Genomic DNA, 5,380 nt, shown 5'->3' with positions numbered 1-5,380 from the left:
CCACAGTGTCTGCAGTCTGACCTTTTAAGGAGGGGCTTGGTCGTGTATTTCACATAAAGCGAGCACGCTTCCCAGTGTTTTTGAATTGTATATTTATAATGGCAACATTTTATGAGGATTTGCAGTGACGTTTTTAAAGGGGGTTGAATGAGTTCAGGGTAGAATTTCCGAGAAGGAGCACGCCGTGTGTTCTTTCGAAGTTCAGCTTTCACGGAAAAGGTAAACACATCTAAGGCTCTTTTTTATATATATGATGTTCACAATAAAACACACATGCACCGATTGCTTGTGAACTGGCTGAGCCTAGAGAAGGAAAAGACTTGGGAATTGTAGGAAAAGTCTATTTAAAGTTACTCTGCAACCCCGCTAAGACATGGTGTGAGGAGAGAATATGAGACAGCCTTGGTGGAAAAAAAAAAAGATGTAAGCAACACTGTGCAGCAAGTGGTGAGATGAGTCCGATTGGGCCTTTTAAACAATGTGAAATGCCACTGAGAGAGGCTTGGCAGGCAGTAGCAGCCAGCACTGTTTAATATCACAATTTTAATCAGCACACTTGGTGACTATCCCAGAGCTCCCCGTAGCCATGCTGCTTATTCAAACCAGGCTCATTCCACCAAGCCTCCCTTACTAGGCCCTCAGCTCTCATACTCGCACTGGCTTGTGCTCTCCTGCAGCATATATGGAGAGCTCTTGGCTGGAGAGGTTTTATCTGCTTTCTGTTGATGTGTCACTGCACTTTAGTGGGCTACGTTGGATGGAATCGGTGATGATAGCTGAGAGCATCTCCACCAATCCAAGGTGTTTTAATGCATTCTCTGCATTTGATTTTAATAATCGTACAATCGTCTGATAACAGGAGCGTTAAGAGTAGTGAGATGTTTTAATCACTGTTAATTAGCATTAGAGTGTAACCTGCAATCGGGCAGAATTTAATTAGAACCTCAAGTGTCAACTTTCCTGTAACTTCAGTCCACAGCAACTTACTAATAAGTAATAGCAGGGTCGCACAAACAAATGTCCTGCCACCTGCGTGTTAAACACAGCCTGCAAATAGCTTATGACCGAGTATTAACAGTTTAATAAATACAACTGACAGAAAGATTGGCGATCCCACCTATTGTACTGTCAGGGGGGGAGTCGGTTTCATTTACACGACTGTTTTAGGTGTGTTTTAATAATCGCAGGGCTCTTGTGTTTTTGAAATAAAAATCCCATGCTTCAGCGAATGTCTTACCTATGTGTCACTTGCAGCACGGAGATGCCACCACAGCCCTCGGCTCTATTAATTACATAAAGCATGTAGTGTCAGGATGCTAAATTCATTAGTGGCGTATGTACGGCATGCTAGGGTCAGGACAGATATAGAAACAGGCCTCCAAAACAACTTCTTCCCCTACTTGACAAACTTGTTCGACATAATAGAGTGTGGCAATTTTGTGATTTTTACTTTTTTTGGACAGCTCTGCTTTTTCTTATTTGTTAATTTAGGTAAGCTGATGCAGAGCTTGAGCTGTAAGCTTCCACAGATACGCTCACATTTTTTAGCTTGACTGCTCATCTGCATTCAATAGCGGCATGAGCAACTCTATAAGGCTGCAAATTTAAATTCTTCTCATGTGTGGTCTTTGAAGAGAAATGAATCCAACAAAAATAACTGGAAGTTTAACTTTCTACTTGTTTTTTCCCCCTAAATTGTCCTAATTCTGATTAAGCTGAGGACGAAAAGAAGCTGGAAAAAATGAATTTGTTTTGAAAACAATTGATCTAGAAGTGTACAGCAGAATGAGGCCAATTGTAAAAAAAGAAAAAGCAGAGCTACTTTTTTTCTTCAAGAGAAACGTCATGTGAAAGTTGGTCATCGTTGTTTTTGTCAGAAAACAACCTCTTGCTCTGGTTTTCAGTCACACTTAGAAGCACTTTTCTCATTCAAGACTGCAAGTGAAAAGTCATTTTTTTTAGCTGTTTTTTAAGCAGCGACATTCACTTATTGGTCATTTACGCTATTACATAGTTAATTTTTCATTAATGCCATGTTTTCTTTTGTTTTTGCCTGAGCCCCTCCAGCTGTTTATTTTTTAATGTCTGAGATTTAGCTTAAACATTAAAAATGAATTTGTGTAATACATGCAGTTTAAAATTGTGGTATTTAATAGTGACATTGTGGTGTTGTAGTAGTGCACAAAAATAAAATATTACAGCCATTCTGCTGTATTAAATTGTGTGTTTCCGGATATCATACAGTGTCTTAATGAGACTTTTTCTCCTCAGATATCACAGTACTTTTTAAAAATACTTAATTCTTCCAACCTGCTCCCAATTTTAAAACGTAGCAGAAGTGTACTTTCTACGACTTGGGGGTCACATGAGCCAGAAACTGGGACTTTGTAGGCCAGTTGAATGAATTGAGGACTCACCTTGCCCGCAAAGACCCAGCCTCTGACACACACCATCCTCATCATCCTCTTCATCAGTCTCACCGCCGGGGACTGCATGAGGAGGAAAATGTTTCGAACCTATGGATTCTGGAAATCCATCCACAGCAGGTGATGAGGAATCTATAATCTATAACCGGTTCATACATACCTATTGATCTGCTGTCTGTCAGTGTTTGGAGAACCTGGAGTTACCTGCGCACCGGGCAGGTGTCAGCATCCCGTAGCCATATGGAGACTTCACGTTTTAAAAACGGGGGGAAAAAAAGAAAAGCGCCGACTGTCTGGTTGGTTGTCTGGCTGCCTGGAGAGGACACCGCGTCTGGAAGCGAAGTTAAACTTCACCGTCCATCCACCGCCAGCAGCAGCAGCAGCAGCAGCACCGCCGCCCAACTAATATGTGATCACTTGGCGCTGCTCGCATCCCAAATTGAGCAAGATTATCCTTTTGAGTGGGTGTCGGGTTGAGGGGGAGAACGAATTGTCTTTTGGAATAAGTCGGACAGTCCCCCCCTCTCCAACCAACCAACCCGGCCCATCTTTCCCCGTCTGTTGAAGGAGAAAAAAAAAACGTGCAGACGCAACAGTGTCGCGCCTTGTGCCAGTCTCCCACCTCCTGCCCTCCCTCCCTTCCAACAACAAAAAGAAAAAAAGAAGAAGAAGCTTCAGCGTTTCCCACCGAGAGATCCCCCCAGTGCGCACCCAGCGCCCCGTCAGTCACCCAGTATCCATTCTGCGAACAGGGAGAGCGGGAGTGGAAAGCAGCCTGCTGCCGCTGCCATGCTGCAGCCGCGAGATTATGAGCAGGATATTCCCAAACAGCTGGAAGGAGCTGATATATGGTGCTGCGCCCTCGTGTTGGGCCCTCCCCAAAATGGACCGGTACTAAGTGCTAACCTGGTTATTTTCAGCGCGTCACTGGCCCGTCTCCAATTTTAGGTTTCCGTCGGGGGCGCAGCAAAGTGGCCCCAGTATTTTCAATTAGGCTCAGAAAGGACTTGAAAACGATTACACAGAGTAATGTCCGAGCATATGTTTGCCTCTTAACTGCACACATTCCTGCGGTGTGTTGGCTCGCCCGTCCACATGCGCCACGCAGGCCCGTGCCGCGCTCGGCTGCGTCCTCCGGCGGCTCCGGGGCGGCGCGTCTGCGGCTCTCTCAAGGTGTTCCCCTGCTTTCTCGATGCTGTGCGGGAGGCTTTATACATCCCAGGTTCATCACACCTCTCCCGTTATCTGCCTGACCGGCGACATGTTAGTGCGCTGCGACCCCTGGTGGCGGCGACGCGCCACGACGCTCCGTGACATCCAAGTGTCAAATCCAAGCTGTTACTCAGAGTAGCGTTGGGATCACGTGTCTCCACACATCAGGCGCTAATTACAGCGTGGCAGCTGGATTCTTTCGGACAAATTCAATCCTTTACTTCATTAAAATGTTTTGTTAAGTGTTTCTGTTTGGCTCCATGAAGTTGCTTGTGTTGTGCTGTAATTTCTGTTATTTTAATTTACTGTTCATTACTCACTGCTACATCCAAAGAATCTGGAAATCTCCACACCTTTCACACCTTCTTCTCATATGCACAATACATTTATATACTGAACTGACACGTGTTTATGTGTTTATGTACTACTGTATCTCATAAGTACTTTTTTCACCACTTTAAGCCGTTACATTTAATGCCTTTAATTTATAATGCACTTTACATACAGAATCTCGAAGTGCTACAATAGGGAAAGTACAAAAATACATTTATAAAACATTTCAAAAACAACAACATGCAATATGAGGTATCTAGAAGTGCAATGTCAATTATACAGTTGTTTACATAATGGTCTTAATACACCAGATAAGTTATCCTTACAACATGCTGCATCACTATTTTACTCAACTATCCTTGTACATACTATTTTTCTGCAAGATTTATATATTTTATATTTATACATTACTTATCGTACTTTTTAAAAAGTCTGATTTTGCGAATAAACTGACATGATTGCTGCTTAAGTTCATTGTACGCAGTGCAATGACAATAAAGGAATTCTATTGTGTCTTATTTCTGTTATTTCTATTATGTCATTTTATATATGTTATTTTGTCTTATTTACATTTTATATCCTGCAGTGTTCGCTTTTATGTCACTAATTTATACTATTCTATTTAGACACTCTAGGTTTAATGCCATTCTGATCTGTTCTGATATTTCAGGTTACTGTTTTATTCAACACTGTGAATATATATATATATATATACATACACATGTGTATATGTTTGTATTCTCATTTAATAGTGTTTCTATATTTGTGAGTGTTTATTTGGCCAAGGAGAGTGATGGAGTGCTGTGTCACATGACCTGGCCTCCACAGTTATTTGACCTAAACCAAATCCAGATGGTTTGGTTTGAGATAGACGTAGAGTGAAGGCAAAAGGGCCAACAAGTGCTCAGTATCTCTGGAAACTCCTTCAAGACTGTTGGAAAACCATTTCAGGTGACTACTCCATGAAGCTCATCCAGAGAGTGCCAAGAGTGTGAAAAGCAGTCATTAAGAATCTAAAATATGAAACATGTTTTGACCTATTTCACACTTTTTTGTTCACTAAATAATTCCATGTGTGTTCATTCATAGTTTGGATGCCCTCAGTGAGAATCTACAATGTAAACAGTCATGAAAATAAGAAAAAGCATTAAATGAGAAGGTGTGTCCAAACTGGAGTCAATTCATTCTTTTAACAGTGTTTCACTGTAAAGTCACAACTTTTTTCTTGAGTATGGTTTTGCAAAAAATATAATTATTTAATAAATGTTTGCTGTAATATGACAAAAACAATGTGCTTAATTGAACTGAAAAATATTCAAACTGTTATCTGACAGATTTTTTGCTGCTTTTTTACGTTGTTAAACTGAAAATAATGTTAATCAAAAATCTGTTTTTTTTTTACAAATATT

The 5,380-nt window shown here is 41.2% G+C and overlaps 1 long non-coding RNA gene across 1 annotated transcript in view; it reads right to left on the bottom strand.

Annotated features, from left to right (window-relative positions):
* LOC127533215 (uncharacterized) overlaps positions 1–3,672 on the bottom strand; it is a 32,191-nt gene extending 28,519 nt beyond the window's left edge. Inside the window, exon 1 of the long non-coding RNA XR_007940995.1 lies at positions 2,587–3,672. This is a non-coding gene — a long non-coding RNA (uncharacterized LOC127533215). The remainder of the gene's footprint in view (positions 1–2,586) is intronic.
* Between the last annotated feature and the right edge of the window lie 1,708 nt (positions 3,673–5,380).

Source organism: Acanthochromis polyacanthus, chromosome 3 (genome assembly GCF_021347895.1).
Source record: "Acanthochromis polyacanthus isolate Apoly-LR-REF ecotype Palm Island chromosome 3, KAUST_Apoly_ChrSc, whole genome shotgun sequence".
Classification (NCBI taxonomy): Eukaryota; Metazoa; Chordata; class Actinopteri; family Pomacentridae; genus Acanthochromis; species Acanthochromis polyacanthus.
The sequence above is the reverse complement of the archived record's forward strand: the minus strand, read 5'-3'. Positions and strand labels throughout refer to the sequence as shown.